General features: G+C 44.0%; 1 protein-coding gene across 1 annotated transcript in view; it reads right to left on the bottom strand.

Moving 5' to 3' along the window:
* Positions 1-18945, bottom strand: part of LOC114666349 (alpha-(1,6)-fucosyltransferase-like) — a 362150-nt gene that overhangs the window by 270995 nt on the left and 72210 nt on the right. The window contains 1 exon segment of the mRNA XM_028821169.2: positions 1702-1803. The gene's annotated coding sequence lies outside the window, so the exon portion shown is untranslated.

Genomic DNA, 18945 nt, shown 5'->3' on the forward strand with positions numbered 1-18945 from the left:
TAAAAACAGACAATAACTTTATATAATGTTAACGTTTACCCCCCCGGGTGGAATTGAAGAGTCGCATAGTGTGGGGGAGGAACGATCTCCTCAGTCTGTCAGTGGAGCAGGACGGTGACAGCAGTCTGTCGCTGAAGCTGCTCCTCTGTCTGGGGATGATACTGTTCAGTGGATGCAGTGGATTCTTCATAATTGATGATAGGAGCCTGCTCAGTGCCCGTTGCTCTGCCACAGATGTCAAACTGTCCAGCTCCATGCCTACAATAGAGCCTGCCTTCCTCACCAGTTTGTCCAGGCGTGAGGCGTCCTTCTTTATGCTGTCTCCCCAGCACACCACCGCATAGAAGAGGGCGCTCACCACAACCGTCTGATAGAACATCTGCAGCATCTTATTGCAGATGTTGAAGGACGCCAGCCTCCTAAGGAAGTATAATCGGCTCTGTCCTCTCTTGCACAGAGCATCAGTATTGGCAGTCCATTATGGCTACATCCCAGTTTTCATAGATATCCTTTGCTATTTATTGTATATTGATTACAACAGACACCTATTGCACCAGGACCAGTACAGGCTCACTAGATGTCTACCAACACTGGTGCATCGTGGGTTCATCAGATACTGTACCTGTCATTTTTCAGGATAATTAAATGCTCCAACCATACAGTGATGAATCCTGTGTCACACACGTCAGAAGATCACCTTTTAGGTTTATCGGAGGTAAGCGATACCACTCTGACACAGTCGCTAACACTGTTCTCTCTTTTGTCACCCCCAGCAGTGAGAAGACATCCACTGAGGGCAACTGACTGCGCCCCTAATGGCTGGAGGAGTATAAAAGAGCGGACGCCCCAGAGAATGGCATCTCTTATTGGACCCAAACCGCGAGTTCAAACTGATTCTCGTTAAAAGAGTCAAGAAGACTCCTCCTTATTTTGCTTACTTTATCTCTATACACAATTGAACGTTCTTTTTGTTTGAAATTATTTACGCTTGGATTAAAAAAGGTGACCCAGCTGGCACCAGATGCACTTCCTTGACAGTTCGAGTGATGCTCCAATCGTCCACACCTCATTTATGCACTTCTATGAACAGTTCATTTAATTTTTGAACATTTGTTGACGTAATTTATTGAGAGTGCCATTTTAGAAGTTTGCTCGCCATCATTTTGTGAAGTTCTCTGATTGCTGTAGCCATGTTCTTTAGTGTTATGTCCCACTCTGGCTACGTAACAGTGTGTGTCATCATACTCTGCTCATAAGAGATGGTGGTTTATCTGTGCATTGAATGAGCTTTAGCTAGGAAAAGCATCAATAGTTACCCTCTGTGCTGAATTATGTTGACTGTGTCTTCTGGTTCTGTATTTTGGTTTTGGCTTTTGGTTTGCACTTTTGGTTCTTTTCACCCAACTTCTCTGATAACTCTATTGTGCCTGCTATTTGGGATTTTCCATTTCTTGTTCATCTTTTAAGTGTTTTATATACAACCTAATAACGTAGCCACATCCACATGATGGTGACACATAGCTTGTAGTAAAATGTCAGAAATCATTCAGCAACACTTAGAGGATGCTCTGTTTCAACTTCAAAGTTTGCCTTTCCACAACTTTTGCCATGTAATCATCACTTCAATCTTCAGTGACTTTCACTTTTCTCTCATTTGGCTCCTCAAAGAACATAACAATAAATAAATAAAGGTTTCCTTACCTTGTGTTCTGAGCAGCCCGTGTCATACAGAGATGAGGCCACCAAACTGCATTGCACCTACTGTACAGTATTCAGAGTAGCCATGCAGGTATAGGAGCAGACCTGAAAAATAAAGAAAGCAAATGTCAAAATAGAGCATCGCCCTGCAGCATGAAGTAAAATAGCAGTTTTAAAATGCAGCGTGCAAAATATGGGCTTTCAATTGCAAGCTGAACCTTTGGACGGGAGAACCAAATTAAAAGGAGAGATTGGGGTAGCAGTAAGCTAAACCAGCGTTGACCTAGAATTGAGGTATTCTGGGAAAGAGCGGAAGGGTCATACTACCTTCATAGCACTTTTGGTCCCTCGATTTGAGTGCCATGTTTGTGATTTGCATGTTCTTCTTGCGTTTCTTTCGATTTCACAGTGAGGAGTTTGATGTCTCCTAATGCTACTGAGACATGGTCTAAAGTCACCAGATGGCTCTAAATTTGTCTAGTGTGACTTGGATTAAGTGTAACGCCTGTCCTGCCAGTGCCACGAACCAAATGTGATGGGGTGCGAGTCCCACATGACACATTCAGGGAGGAACCCTCACGGCTCCCAAGGTCAATTCTTCTAACTTGTTCCAGGAATCTGTGAGAAAGCCTGAGACAAGGAGGACAAGCTGACCCCACATAGACCTCAGCTGTGTTCAGGGTCCAACCAGAGAACTGAACAGCGAGAATTTTAAAACAACCCGGCAGATGAAACTCAAATTGAAGTGAGAAAAGAGTTGCAACTGAAAAAAAGCCTAAACAGAAACTGGGGACAAGAAGGACAGCTGGAATTTTAAAAGCAGAATATTGAAAAAGACATGCAGCAAAGTATTAATGTCAATCTTGGATGAAAATGGCTCCATTGCGCTGTTACATCAAGAGTTACATCAGTGATTCCACAAAACATGACTTTCAGGAACACAGCCTGGAGAATGGGACTCTGAAAATGGTCATAACCAACACAAGATGGCATTGTGGTGAAGGAAAGATGTAAGAATTCAGAAATAGACTTTTGTTCAGAAAAATGTGTGAAACACCCATCCATAAATGATCCCTGATATTCAAAATCCCTAACGCAACCCAACAAATACTCTGAAAAAAATAATTTTAGGCATTGAAATTTTTAAAATTTCTAAATTACCAACATCCAGTAGATGCCTTGAAAGGTTGTCAGAGTTAAAAAACAAAAATTAATAAAGCTTCCAAAGGATTGTAAAAACTCCCCAAAGCAGGAGTTACAGGTGCATGGGAAGTGACATTATCTTACATTTTCTTTAAATCTGAACATTTTGTCAAACTAATTAGACCTTAAAGGCCATACCCAAACCACCTTGGAAATGTCTGCGAAACTAGCAACCCACAGAATGGACTCACAAATCCAACTGGGCAGAAACAGCAACTTACGAGTAAAACCAGAGCAGTGTGCACGAGTGATGAGCCAGATGTACAAAACACCCCTGGACGTACCCCATCCTTATAAATACTTTGTTTCCATCACATACGAGTATCTTTGTTGTTTTTGTTATCTGATATCTATGGCTCACCATCTTGGGTAAGCAATCCCATCCTGGGACAAGACGGGGCGCTGTCTCTAATGGCATCGTCTGTTTCTAATCCCACAGCCAGGAGAAGATGCTCAGTGAGGGCAACTGACTGCACTCCTTCTGATTGGGGGCGCTCACTGAGGTGGAGTCTCATTATGGTGCAACACTCAAGAGAGACAGAGCTCTCAACAAGACCTGATTTTTATATTCTACACCCTGCAACACTTCTTTTCTAAAAATTACATTATCAATTGAAATGGGTGACCTAGCTGGCGCCCCAACGTTTCTTGGGATTGGTTGCTATATCTTGTATGACCACAATGTATTCTCAAACTAGAAGAAAATTCCAGACTATCCTCTCCTTACTTTCTCTGTCTGAGAACAAGCAGTACTTTTTATGAGAGTCTGAAGTCACAGAGCATTTGGTAGGAGGAGCCTGACAACTGTGTTTGGGCAATATGCTCTGTCTTGATTGGTTCACATCGGGCTCAAGATCGGCTGCATGCAAAATGGGAGGCCACACCACTGCTGCTGTGACTAGATGTGTTCAACTCAGAATATCCAACTTAAAAAAGGACAAGTGTCTATGCATCTGTCTGTGTGTCTGTCCACTTGCCAAGTGTCTGTCACTCCAAAATTTGGCGCACCTCCATCTGAAGTAATAAAATGCATTGCACTTGTCATTCCAACAGATGGTGCATCACAAACATTGCCTTTAAGAATACCAGCATTTGGACCTCAGAATCGTTACCAACATGAAAGAGGTGACATCAGGAAGGCCCATGCTGTTCACCCCCCACTCCACCACAGTGTACAGGGGCACCATCGAGAGCATTCTGACCAACTGCAAGGGAACTGCAGTGTCTTCACCCACAAGGTCCTACAACATCTCTACAGAGAGTTGCATCCGCAAAGGTCCACTCCCACCAAATCCCACAGTCTTTTTGTCACATTTCCATCTGGTAGAAGGTACTATAACATCCAAACTGGTTCTGCAACAGCTTATACCCTTTGGCAGTCCGGACTCTGAAACTCTGTGCTGCCCTCCTGTACTCAGATCTGCTGCAGAGAAACCCCCCTAATAAAATAGTTTAAATTTTTATATATAAGCAAAAAAGCCTGAAAAAAATTAAAGAATATTACAAATCACCCCAGAAGTACTCCCAGGTTTCCGCCTTGAGTGCACTTCTCTTACGTCTCCACTAGGTGGCTGGATAAACCCACACAATGCCTTTGGGAATTCTAGAAACTACAATCCAATCCCCAAATAGCCATCTCTGCTGGAAGTTTGAGAGATTCACTTCATGCAGGCTGTCAGAGTCGGGAGTGCTGGACTGCTACTTCAGTATTGATAGCAGCCTTCAAACCGCAGAAGCAAATAACGGATAATGAACCCACCTCTAAGGGCTGCTCCGCTCTCCCAGCCCTCCAACACTCACGCCTCTCTGCTATGCCTTATGAGAAGTGAGGGGTATGTAAATCAAAAAACCGTAGAGGGTATCCCCCTTGGAGTCCGATTATGTTAATTAATGACTGCACGTGAGGTGCTTGAAAGCTACCATTTACTTCTGGCACTAAAATTAACAAAATTCTGGTGCCACAACATTTTAAGAATGGGCTTTTTCAGTATTTACTGTATTTCAGTACTGGTATGCCACATACAGTTAGGTCCATAAATATTTGGACAGAGACAACTTTTTTCTAATTTTGGTTCTGTACATTACCACAATGAATTTTAAATGAAACAACTCCGATGCAGTTGAAGTGCAGACTTTCAGCTTTAATTCAGTGGGGTCAACAATACGATCACATAAAAATGTGAGGCAACTAAAGCATTTTTTTAACACAATCCCTTCATTTCAGGGGCTCAAAAGTAATTGGACAAATTAAAGAACTGGAAATAAAATGTTCATTTCTAATACTTGGTTGAAAACCCTTTGCTGACAATGACAGCCTGAAGTCTTGAACTCATGGACATCACCAGATGCTGGGTTTCCTCCTTTTTAATGCTCTGCCAGGCCTTTACTGCAGCGGCTTTCAGTTGCTGTTTGTTTGTGGGCCTTTCTGTCTGAAGTTTAGTCTTCAACAAGTGAAATGCCTGCTCAATTGGGTTAAGATCAGGTGACTGACTTGGCCATTCAAGAATTTTCCACTTCTTTGCTTTAATAAACTCCTGGGTTGCTTTGGCTGTATGTTTTGGGTCATTGTCCATCTGTATCATGAAACGCCACCCAATCAATTTGACTGCATTTAGCTGGATTTGAGCAGACAGTATGTCTCTGAACACCTCAGAATTCATTCTTCTGCTTCTGTCCTGTGTCACATCATCAATAAACACTAGTGTCCCAGTGCCACTGGCAGCCATGCACACCCAAGCCATCACACTGCCTCCACCGTGTTTTACAGATGATGTGGTATGCTTTGGATAATGAGCTGTTCCACGCCTTCTCCATACTTTTTTCTTGCCATCATTCTGGTAGAGGTTGATCTTGGTTTCATCTGTCCAAAGAATGTTTTTCCAGAACTGCGCTGGCTTTTTTAGATGTTCTTTAGCAAAGTCCAATCTAGCCTTTCTATTCTTGAGGCTTATGAGTGGCTCACACCTTGAAGTGCACCCTCTGTATTTACTTTCATGCAGTCTTCTCTTTATGGTAGACTTGGATATCGATACGCCTACCCCCTGGAGAGTGTTGTTCACTTGGTTGGCTGTTGTGAAGGGGTCTCTCTTCACCATGGAAATGATTCTGCGATCATCCACCACTGTTGTCTTCCGTGGACGTCCAGGTCTTTTTGCGTTGCTGAGTTCACCAGTGCTTGCTTTCTCTCTCAGGATGTACCAAACTGTAGATTTTGCCACTCGTAATATTGTAGCAATTTCTCAGATGGTTTTTTTCTGTTTTCGCAGCTAAAGGATGGCTTCTTTCACCTGCATGGAGAGCTCCTTTGACCGCATGTTGTCTGTTCACAGCAAAATCTTCCACATGCAAGCACCACACCTCAAAATAACTCCAGGCCTTTTATCTGTTTAATTGATAATGACATAACGACGGACTTGTCTACACCTGCCCATGAAATAGCCTTTGAGTCAACTGTCCAATTACTTTTGAGCCCCTGAAATGAAGGGATTGTGTTAAAAAAAGGCTTTAGTTGCCTCACATTTTTATGCGATCGTATTGTTGACCCCACTGAATTAAAGCTGAAAGTCTGCACTTCAACTGCATCTGAGTTGTTTCATTTAAAATTCATTGTGGTAATGTACAGAACCAAAATTAGAAAAAAGTTGTCTCTGTCCAAATGTTTATGGACCTAACTGTAGTTCTAATCAAAAGAGCCGTTCACTCTGAAGACTCTCTGCCCTCTCAGAGAAGGATCATGGGGAGCAGCCAACACAAACAGCGACAGCTATGCTACTTCCATTAGGCCTGTGATGACGTATTTCCAATATAGAATATTGCATCCTGGGGAGATTTATGGTGGCAAGATGCCAGGTTGAAAGAGCAATCCATTGTACCCCAACAACAACAGCCTCCAGATATTTTTGGAAAATGCTCAGGTAATCCTAGCCTAGCCAGACATAACGCCCTCAGCTACCAGCAGGATTTGCCACAATGAGTTTGATGCCCTGAATGCTCACTTCGTTTTTGTGTAATGTTTTATGTGCTTCTGATGCCCTAGGCTGGGATCAAGCTACAGACAGTGCCATCAAGATCAAAACGTCAAAAAACAGTGACAGTGACAGTAAACAGTAAGCACCTGACCCAAGAGGAGGAGATGCAGAAGGCGACACACAAAATATGTTAAAGGTAGACCCAGCGCGGCGGAGCCAAAGGGATGAAAAACAATTAAAGATGGAGGAGACGAAAAAATGGAAGGAACAAACACCAGATGAGCTCATGCAGGTGAAGAAGTCCGAGTCTTTTAGAAATTTCTTGCTATAAGCCATATGTAAGGAATCTCCCTAGCTGAGAAGTTGTAAGTTACTTCTTCAGATGGATTTCATCCAACTTATTGTAGTACTAGGGTGCTGTACCATGTTAGCCATTATAGTCCTAGGGTGTTGTACCATGTTAGCCATTATGAATGTAGAGAAAAGCCAAGCAAAATGACACCTTTTATTGGCTAACTAAAAAGATTACAATATGCAAGCTTTCGAGGCAACTCAGGCCCCTTCTTTAGTTAGCCAATAAAAGGTGTCATTTTGCTTGGCTTTTCTCTACATCCAACTTATTGGGAAGAATAACAAGGATTAGAATCAGTAAAAGTGGCCAAACCTTCAGGGAAAACAAACCAAAAATGGACGGGGCACAGGCCACAACTATCATTACTGCTTGTCAGCAGTCAAGGCAAGACCACATCACATTTGGACATAAAGATCAAACGGTAACATGAAAGTGTGCTGTCAGCATGTCATGAGTTGCTCCCTCAGAGACAGATGAATGCTGAGCCAACAAATCAATAGTTCCTGCGCTGAGCCGTGAAAACAAACACAGCTGACAAGACCCCCATCTCCCAGGACTTGAAGTCAGATGAATGGAGTTGGGGTGGGTGTACTTCTGTCAAGACCGCATTGTCAAGCACAAGAAGTGCTGGAATCGCACACGGTGATGAAGGCATAATCCTTCCTCTTGGTGCTCTTAGAGCAAGCAAAGATGGAAAATGAGGTGAAAGGAGAAGGGAGTTCATTTGGTGAATGGCCTCCTCACAGGGAGTGTGTGAGTGGGTGTCTGCTCTTCAGTAGATGGCTACCCCATCCAAAGCTTTGTTTCTGCTGTTGTCAGGATGGGTTTGAATCCCCTTTGACATCAGAACTGGATAAAGCAGTCCCTGCAAAGCCATGTAAGAACGTTGTGAGCTAATGATGCTGATAATGCTCTGCTGAAGGGTGGAAATGATATGGTGGTCCACGAAGCCTGAAAAGTCAAATCCGGAGGTGAACACACAGGCTCAGAAGCCTGTTAAATTATCAGAACCAAAATCATCAAATTCTAAATGTCAAAAAGTAAAAGTCAGAATAGAAGGCAGTAAGTTAAAGCCTTAAGTTGATGATTAACAAAGAAAGCAGGATAGTTGAAGCCCATGGTTGTGCACTGACTTGGTAGGGGGTGCTGAATAGATAAACAAGCTGGGATGGCAAGAAGGTCCATCTTTGCTAGGTTGAGATAGACACTGTGTTGTTTGTGGTCCTCTGGAGGCCATGACAGGTTTCCTCAGCATAGCACTGACACGAGGAATCATGAGACAGGATGACAGGTTCCAGTGAGCAGCAATCCTCAAGGCACCTCTGCTTAGCTAGTGCACTTGTGCCATCTCTTCACACCAGGACACACCACCTGGGGGCAGTCCCAGAGATGCCAAGGTCAGAAAAGGTGGCAAGAAGAATCTGGTGGTCAAGGTGCATAGGCTTCCTAAAGCTTCCGCATTCGTAACTTGAATGTGCATCATAGCCATGTTATCATTATTGCTGGTTTTATTGTTTTATATTATGTTTGTCAAAGGCTTGTGACAACACTCTAAGTCAAAGGAATTATCTAAGATAAAGATTGATTAGACGATTCAGAGCGATTTGAGAAGAGAAGAGAAGAGAAGAGAAGAGAAGAGAAGAGAAGAGAAGAGAAGAGAAGAGCACAAAATGTCTGCTCAGAGGCACTCATCTGCCCGCACCTGACGCCAGGCAGGATTAGGTTTGCACCACCAGCATGCTGGCTGCCGTGCTTCCCAAGGATTCCTTTCAATTCCAGACACCTCTGGCACAGCCTCTGTTAAATCTGTAAAAGCAGAAAAAGCTCAGATGTCCATCCAGGCATTCAGTGAACCAAATTAGGCCAATTTCATTATGGTTACAGGAAGGAAACTTAAAGACAGTTTACTGGATGATCACATGGCAAAGCCACTTGTAATCTAAACTGCAAATCTTAAGGATGTGAGGAGATAATAAAAATACCCAGAGGAAAATCTATACAGACAGGAGGGAGGATGGGCAAACCCAAAACAGAAGGTGCCTTCATTCTGCCTGAAATACACTCACGGAGCAAATTAGGAGGTATACCCGAACACCAGGAAATCAACTAATCATGTGGCAGCAGCGTAATGCATCAAATCCTGCAGATACAAGTCAGGAGCTCCAGTTTGTGCTCATGTGAAACACCAGAATGGGAAAAATTGTGATCTCAGTGGTATCAACCATGGTGTGATTATGACAATTTCTGGAATTTTCATGCCCAACATCTCTAGAGCTTACACCTACTCCTACCATTAACCACAAATCACAGCGCACGTTACAAAGAAAACAAAGTTTCAACATGGCCTCCTTGTGGAACTGCAGGTCGATTTTATACATTGTGACAGATGGCCGGGGCGCCCCTTCACCACATCTTCCAGGGGGACAAGGGTGGGAAGGCCAGTATCTCCCCCTGGACGCTAGATGGCAGCCTCCCTGGGTTGCAGCGGTTCCTCGGATCTCCCCCAGGGCTTCATGGGGGTTGGAGTTCTGTGCAGCTCTGTGGGGTTCCGCAGGTGCCACCAGGGGGTGCTGCAGCAGGAGTGGCTGGCCCCTTTTGGGCACTGGTCTCGCCTTACCCGGAAGTGCAGCCGGATGTTGGCAATCAACCACCTGGAGCACTTCCGGGTGCCTGATAACAGGGAGCCAGCGACCACCACTCAGCGGCCAGAGTCGGGTGGAGGTGGACAAAGCTTGTTGAGGAGGAGTGGTGGTGGAAGAGAGAGAGGTGCTACTGTTTGGGACTGTGTTGTGGCTGGAGGGATTATGGGGAAGACATGCCCTCCAGCTGAAGAAAAATAAAAGCAGTTTATTTATTTTAGCGGTGCCTCCCGTGTCAATCTGTGTTGGGTTGGGCGCAATATAGCGCCTTTTCTTACAACATCAAATCAAGGGTAACAACAAAGGGACCTCTGACAGGGGTGCAGCACAGGACTCTCTTTCTCTGTGGGCTCCTTCTTCTCAATCCATGTTTGTCACACGTCCTTTTCATTCCAGGCTTTGAAGGGTCTCCCCACCCAGTGGGCCCTGGGTAATCATTACCCTTTTTCCCCCGACTATGATGCCCATGCCTCTTACAGACCCTGGCAACATCAGTTTTGAGGCCATTTCTTGTTCTTCCTTCGCATTAGACAGAAAGCGTATCTTAGTGAGACGGAGATACTGACTTGTATAGTATGGTTGTTCAGACTCAGGACACAATATGGTGAGTAAAATGAGTGATGTTTATCATCATTTATAACAGTCAGTCATCGATGTCAGGGAGCACTGACTGCTTAACCATTTTAAGAATGAATGGTGTTACTTGCAGCTGGGCTGTCTATTCTGCTTACTGGCATCCATCCATCCATTTTCCAACCTGCTGAATCCGAACACAGGGTCACGGGGGTCTGCTGGAGCCAATCCCAGCCAACACAGGGCACAAGGCAGGAACCAATCCCGGGCAGGGTGCCAACCCACCGCAGGACACACACAAACACACCCACAAACCAAGCACACACTAGGGCCAATTTAGAATCGCCAATCGACCTAACCTGCATGTCTTTGGACTGTGGGAGGAAACCGGAGCGCCCGGAGGAAACCCACACAGACACGGGGAGAACATGCAAACTCCACACAGGGAGGACCCAGGAAGCGAACCCAGGTCCCCAGGTCTCCCAACTGTGAGGCAGCAGCGCTACCCACTGCGCCACCAGCTTACTGGCATGTCGGTGGATATATTATGTAACGCTTTAGTTTTCATAAAAGAAAATGATACGAGTTATGTTTTAAACCCAAGGTGTTAAATGTACTCTAACACTTTCTCTTCTCTTAGTCCCTACTGGAGTGGCAACATGGCTTTTTAGTTGCCTCCATTTCAGAGTTTGCAGAGCCCCTCAGTAATGGACTGATCCATATTTTTAAGATAGTCATTTCTTGCCATTTGTTGTATGGGAGGTAAGCACCGCATTATTCTGCATTGTGTAAATGGGTCATATCTAGCTGAATTAGGTTTACTTCATCCACCATTCAAATTCCTTTTTTATAAGGTGAGCAAACAGAAGTAGTCAGAATCAGACTACTCTGTTAGCCGGGTGCACACAGACACACCACTCATAGGCAAAACCAGAAAAAAGACCGTCATACCAAACAGGAGAACGCGTGCTGCACGTCTTAAACCCCATCTCCCAATGCTTAAACACCAACCAAAGACAGTGGCAGAAAGCATGGAATGAATTGCGAGAGACTGTGCGTCACACTAGCAGACATTCCAGAGGCACAGTGCAGTTCAAGTGACCTTCCAAAACGTTAGAATTCACGGAGAATGAGATGAACAGTAAAGCTGCCTCTTTTGAGTTGCTGTAATTTGATACTAATTTGTTCAGCGTTTACACACTTTTGATTCTTCATATAAAACGTTTACCAAATTTCTTGATTTTTAACATCCCTAATTTCTGCTGAGGCACACAGATGGTAGGGTCAGAATTTGGGGCCAACAGCATGAATCCATGCACTCAGACCTCAACAGAACTGGCTGGTGGTGGAGGAATGGTGGGAAGAATGTTTTCTTGGCACGTTTTGGGCCTGCTAGTACCAACAAATCATCGCTTGAAGGCCACAGCATATTTGAGTTTTGTTGCTGACCATGTGATTCCCTTCATGGCCATATTTTCTAACCATACTGGTTTCATGAAGAGGACAATGACTTCTGTGTTCTTCAGTAGCCTTCCCAGTCTCCGGATCCAAGTCCACTACAGTACCTTTGGGATGTGGTAGAATGAGAGATTCACAGCAGGAACGTCCGGCTGACATTATATGGTGCATTTTCATCAACACAGACCAGAATCTCAAAGGAATGTTTCCAACATCTTGTGGAATCCACACCATGAAGACCCAGGTTTGTTTTGAGAGCAAAAAGAAGCACTACCCAGCATTCCTGGAGTGGTCCTAAGAATTTGCCCAGCGAGTGTAGGGTGCGCAGAGGGTATCAACAAGTAACGCACAGGGCACTGGGTCTGCCAGTCCTCTTCCGTACACTGCCTTGCAACATGGGGGACGTGGTGACTAAAGTGAAAGGGAGATGCTCTGTTTCAGTTCATAGTGCTAACACTAAAGTGGATTTTGGGCATCGGCTCACAAAAATCCCTTTTTTCCCACAAGTTGCCCACCCTGGTGGCTTGAATAAAGCTGCACATGCAGGAAGGGAAGGCAGCCCAAAGCGGCCAGTTGATTTATTTCTCCTGACTACCCACCTGAGGTCACAGAGCCACCACGGTCTCGTCTGGCTGCACTTTTAGACTTTTTTTTTTAATTTTATTAAATAATAATACAATTTTCATAGAGCACATATTTAATTGCAAAATGCTTGCAGCATCCTTAATAAAAGACTCCACATCCCCATAAACAGCCATTAATCATTCTAAAGAAATCGCATTTGAGCCCCACTGCTCTCCGTGGTTCAGAAAGGGGTTAATAAGATGGGCAGAGAGCGTCTTCAATTACTCGGCATCAGAGTTTCTACATCGGCTGATGAGACCTCCCTTAATGCGTGGTGAGGCTTTCTAAATTGCCTCATTGGCCTTTCAGAGCCGACCGCCGCTCGCTGACAGAGGCAGCGCAAATCAAAAGCAGCGTGCCGTTCATAGCAAATCAGCTTTCACGCACAATAAAAACATCAGACACACTTTGCGGCCTTCAGCTCTGTGCTCATATGCTGCGCCTCATCCGTAATGAGGTTCCACACTTGTTTAGTTAAGCGATATGGAAGCGTGAAAAGACCAGACTGAGCTTTCTGAAAGTATCAGGCTAATAAATAAACAAAAAAGAATATTTCTTTGTTTTTTGTATGCTGTCTGTTAGCACTGGTCTGGTACTTAATAGCCAATTTCCTTGCCATAAGAGAAACAGCGATAAATCCGCAGACTAACGCAGGTGCTTTGAGGCTCAGAGCATCTTACTGTATGGCCTACAACAGCAGACTGATACCATCTTGGTAAGGTTGTTACGAGCTGTACAGGCTTCAGAAGTTGTCATTCACCATCTTAGTAAGGACACCAGTATGCTGCATCCACAGGCTGTCACAGAGATAGTAAATATGAATTTCCGAGAGCGAAAAATTCAGAGAGAACAAAGCTACCTGAATTCTTCCAACTTTAAATGAATGCTGACCTTTCACTTTCTATAATTTTATAAAACTAATGAAACACCAGGACCCCAAATTACATAAAAAAAAGTTGCTACGAAAGTTTATTGAGTAAACCTAACGTATTAAAAATTGTGTCACGTCACTCTGATTTACCCAGAAAAACACCCTTTACGTCTGACCATGTTTTATATTTTACGTTAGTAACTGGTTACATCACAATCCGGTTAATTCAGGTAGCAGTTTTCTCCAAATTGTCCCACCAGGAGCTCCCACATCATTCAGGTGAATTTTGTCAGCGGGTCACTTGTATTTCCCATCTGACACCAAAATGCACACATGACTTGGACAGAGGCATAAGGTCATCTTGGCGACGTCTACAGTCCACCGTAATAGTGGATTACATCTACAGTACCTAAGTAAGGTCACCAGTAACTGAGGAGGCTTCACTTGGTAAGGTCAACACAGAGGTTGGAGCACAGGAGTTAGACCACCTTCCTAGGCTTACCAGAGACTACAGGGGTGTGAAGATCAGCTGAGCACCATGTTGTTAAAGTATGAACAGTCGATTAAAGCCACCCTGAGAAGGTCATCAGTAACTACAAAGGCTTGAATGAGGGATACTATTGAAGGGGCTTCAATAGTAGCCTAACACCATTTTGGCAAGGCTCCCATAATTTTGGGGCTTCAGTAGTGATGTATCACTATCTTGAACACTGTGACAGTTTATTAACCCCCTCCCTGGCATCACTTTTGCTCAATAATAATATTACTTCTGGGTTTGGGTTCCAGCAAGCTACAACACCATCTAGATGTACCCGAGACCTCTGCACTCCAAACCTTAAAGTCTTAGAGACTCAGCCTTATTATAAGGGTAACATCTGACAGGCTTCACGGAGGCAAACGTCCTCTCGTCGGTCCTCTCTTTTAACATATGAGTAATGAGAAGTGAAGTTAAATGACTTCTTTTATTGGCTACCTGAGAAGATTACAATAGACAGGCTTTCGAGGCATTTCAGGCCCCTTCATCAGGCAAGACAATGAAGGAACTCTCCCTTTTTGAAGTCACATCTTTTGAATATATTGTTGTTAAAATGGTTTCCTCCCCTCCTGTACTGCTGTTGTTAGTTTATCGCCCTCCCAAATTTGTGGTGAACTTTCTGCCTGAATTGAATTAACTTCTCACTGTAATCTCATCTCTTTGCCCTGCTGTAATTTTACTTGATGATTTTAATATTCATGTTGATATCAACTGCTCTCTTACAGCTGAATTTATCTCAACTTTGGATTGATGTGACTTGACACAGCATGTGGGTTTCCCCACTCATACTCGGGGTCACATTCTTGTTTTGCTTTGTTCAAATGGCTTGAATAATGTCTCTGTCTCAGGTTCACTCTCTGGTATTTCTGATCATAAGATTATTGAATGTAACTTTAGCATTATTACCACTACATCTGTCAAGAAAAAGTCTGTCTCCTATCGTAACATTAGGTCTGTTAATTCTGATTTGTTTGCTGCTTCCCTTCTGTCTTCGTCTCTTTCTGAATTGCATAGTCTTCCCTCTCCTGAAAACATGGTTTCCCTTTATAACAGCTGTGTTTCCCGACTGTTAGATAACTTGTCTCCCTTCAGGACTAGGCATGTTTCAGCCTCCCGCTCTTGTCCCTGGTACACCAGTGAGCTCAGAGCTATGAAAGCCACTAGCCTGCATTTTGAACAGCTTTATAAGAAAATGGGCCTTATAGTTCATTCACAGCTTTACACTGAGCACATACTTAAATATAGGGTCGCCCTTAACAGTGCTCGCTCCAACTATTATTCCTCTGTCATAAATGGTGCTAAGTCTAGGCCTAGAACTCTTTTTAGGACTGTTAATAAACTCCACCAACACCTTCCTCTAGCATGTCCCAATACAGCTGAACAGTGTCAGGCTTTCTTCCATTTCTTTAATCCCAAAATTGATCAAATCTATCACAGTTTCCTCTCCACACCACAGTCACTCACTCATTCTGATCTGCCATCTCCATCATCAAGACTCGCTTGTTTCTCGCCTGTTGACTCTCTCGCCATCTCTGAACTTCTTAATAAGTCTAATGCCTCCCCCTGTCTGCTTGATCCTGCCCCCACTTCTCTGCTTAAGACATGCTCATCCATAATCAGTATTCCTATTGCCTCATTGGTAAGTGCATGTTTCAGTTCAGGTTCTGTCCCTACTGCCCTCAAAACTGCTGCAGTTACCCCATTCCTTGAAAAACCTTCTTCTCTCTCCAGTTACAGGCTTATCTCTAATCTCCCTTTTTTGGCTAAGGTGATGGAACGCGTGGTTGCTACACAACTCCATGCTTTTCTTCTAGATAATACACTCTATGAGCCTTTTCAGTCTGGCTTTCATACACAGCACAGCACTGAGACAGCTCTTCTCCGTGTAGTCAATGATCTTCTCCGGTCTGCAGATTGCGGTTCCCTTAATATTCTCCTCCTTCTGACTTAAGTGCAGCATTTGACGCTGTTAACCATAAAATCCTCCTGTCACGAATTTCTGCTGTAGGCATCTCTGGCTTAGCCCTTCAATGGCTCACATCTTATCTTTCTAATAGGCAATAGTTTGTCACACTTGGCGGATATAAATCCTCCACCTCACCTGTGTCGCATGGTGTCCCCTTAGGGTTCAGTCCTTGGGCCATGACTTTTTCTACTTTATATCCTTCATTGTCAGATTATTCGCAGACATGGCCTTAACTTCCACTGTTATGCAGACGATATCCATATTACTAACCGAGAATGGTAAACCGGATGGCAAGGACGCAGGTACACGGCGATGGGACCATGAGACGTACTGCGCAGGCGCATACAGCGCACGTCTCATAAACCGCAAGCGAAGTCGTATCAACCGCGCACGAAGGAGTCACGGCCCAAAAACGAAAGAGCTCAACTGACGTGAATGAGAAATGAAGCAACAATGCGCCCATAGCTAACGACTAATGACACAGCCACACAAAAAAGAGGAATCTGCGCTGCAGCCCAGATTCAAACGGAAGAGGCTACGGAGGCCCCACAGGTCCACAAAGATAGAACGGAAGGCACGGGAAAGTACGAAAGGCAAAGGCGCCTACACAGCATAGTGAAACCCAACATAGTACGGAAGGCGCAGGCGTCACCGCCATATTGTGAGTGGCACTATTGCGGAGTGAAGGCGCAGGCGTCACCGCCATATTGTGCGTGGCACTACTGCGGAGTGAAGTTAGGAATAATGTGCTGCTTGGGATTGTACAAACCGCTGAACGCTTTACACCAAATTCAAACACAATACAGCTCAACAATACAAACACGAGCCCACCTGGATAAGATCAATGAACGCAGGCGCCTACAACACGCGTCTGAAACTGCGGAAGCAAAGCAGGCACGGGTTCAAAACGAACGAGCTCGACTGACAGATATACAAACACGAGCCCGCCTGGATAAAATCAATGAACGCAGGCGCCTACAACGCGCGTCTGAAATGCTGCGGGCAAAGCGGGCACGGCTCCAAAACGAACGAGCTCGACTAATGTATTTCAGGATACCCAACGCTGGGAGTAGGTGAGCGAAGCGAGCAGGGGGCGGAGCCCCCTTGTACAGTTATATCTTAGTACAGACTTCCCTACAGATTCACCTCCCAGAGTGTGTAATGCATCACTGATCTTAAGCTATGGATGGAAAATAACTTTCTCAAACTTAATGCCAATAAAACTGAAGTGTTACTGGTAGGTCCAAAATCCCAACTTTCTAAGGCATTCAGTTTCTCTATTTCTATTGATGGTACACTTGTCAAACCTGCTCCTGTTGTCAGAAATCTTGGTGTTTCGTTTGATTCATCACTTAACTTTGAGTTACACAATTTTCATTCTATCATCTCCGTAACATTGCCTGCCTCTGTCCATTTCTGTCCTTGTCTGATGCTCAAACTCTGGTTCATTGTTTCATAATGTCTCGTATTCATTACTGTAATTCCCTCTTCATTGGCCTCCCTGCAAAATCTATACAGAAGCTACAGTACATTCAGAACTCCATAGCCAGAGTCCTCACCCACACAAAGCGTTTTGCTCACATCTCCCCTGTTCTCTCCGAGCTTCACTGGTTACCGGTTCCATCAAGGATTAAATTCAAGATTCTGCTTCTCCTTGCCCCCCTCTACCTTAATCAGCTACTGGCTCCTTACACTCCTTGTCACTCTCTCAGGTCCTCGAGCAGTAATCTCCTTACTGTCCCACGCACCAGACTCTCCACCTTGTGAGGAAGGTCCTTCAGTGCTCTAGCACCTCAACTCTGGAACCCTCTTCCTCAGTCTCTCCAAGATTGATCCTGTTTCTGCACTTTTAAATTGCAACTGAAAACTTTCCTCTTCTACAAACTTTTGTTATCAGTGTAATTTATTTTTTTATTTTTACTCTGTATGTAAAGCAACCTTGGGTTTGTGAAAGGCACTCAATAAATGTAACCTATTATTATTATTATTATTATTAAGGTGTACCCAAAAAAAGGTGATCCAATAAAAGGTGTCAGTATGCTTCACTTCTCATTGCATCCATAAACACAGCACGTCACTGCCTTTCATGTATCTGAAAGCTCTGGTGAGGGTGAACATATTCAACAAATGTTGCTATATAAAATAAAGACTGGGGATGGTCTTTAAATACAGTATGTTGTCCTATAACGCGACTAATGCGTTCCTGTGAAATCACGTCACAGAATACACAAATACACTGCAAGTTATGCACAACAAAAATGAAGGAAACAATAAAAACAGTGATAACGGTCATCCAGTGTCACTAACGATGAACGCACCAATGGTAGGGGACCTGATGTCTCCAAGAACCAGTGCGGTTTATTCACAAGGCTGCATGGTTTGAGAGTGTTGGTGTCACATAGGGGTTTGGATCTTTTAAGGTTTTTATTTTGTGCTCCATTAGATATTTGTATTTCATTGTGTATTTTTCTGATAAAAATTTGACAACAGGGCACCGTGACATTCTCCTCCTCCCCCAATTGTCTTTTCTGCCTCACCCCCCCCCCCCGCCCCCCATTACTGCAACATCATACAATACAGCTGGCATCATTTCGCAGGTGGGATTTACTGTGGAGTTAACAACCATTTACTTGTTCGTCTGAATGCTAACACTTCAGATAGGATTACAATCCTGTAAAACTATCCTACCGACTACGCCATTGTGATTAGCAAAAGTAAGAGAGTGCCATATAATTTTTCAATTATCTTTTCTACCTTTACTGTGACATTATTGTCCACTTTCCTTGTGATTTTCCACTCAGGGGAAGTAGGATTTACTTTGAGGTTAGCAAACATGTGTTTGTTTGTTTGATAGCTAGCATTTCAGATAGGGTTTCAGTCCCATACAAACTATCCCACCAGCAACACTAGTGTGATTAGCAGAGCAAGACAGCATCAGATCATTTGGAGCTATCCTTCCTGTCTTGTACCCCATTGCTCCAACAATACTGAACCCCTTCCTCACTTAACACAGGCCACAGAAGCCATATCATGACTTCAGTTGTTAACATCACTCTAC

Source organism: Erpetoichthys calabaricus, chromosome 16 (genome assembly GCF_900747795.2).
Source record: "Erpetoichthys calabaricus chromosome 16, fErpCal1.3, whole genome shotgun sequence".
Lineage (NCBI taxonomy): Eukaryota > Metazoa > Chordata > Cladistia > Polypteriformes > Polypteridae > Erpetoichthys > Erpetoichthys calabaricus.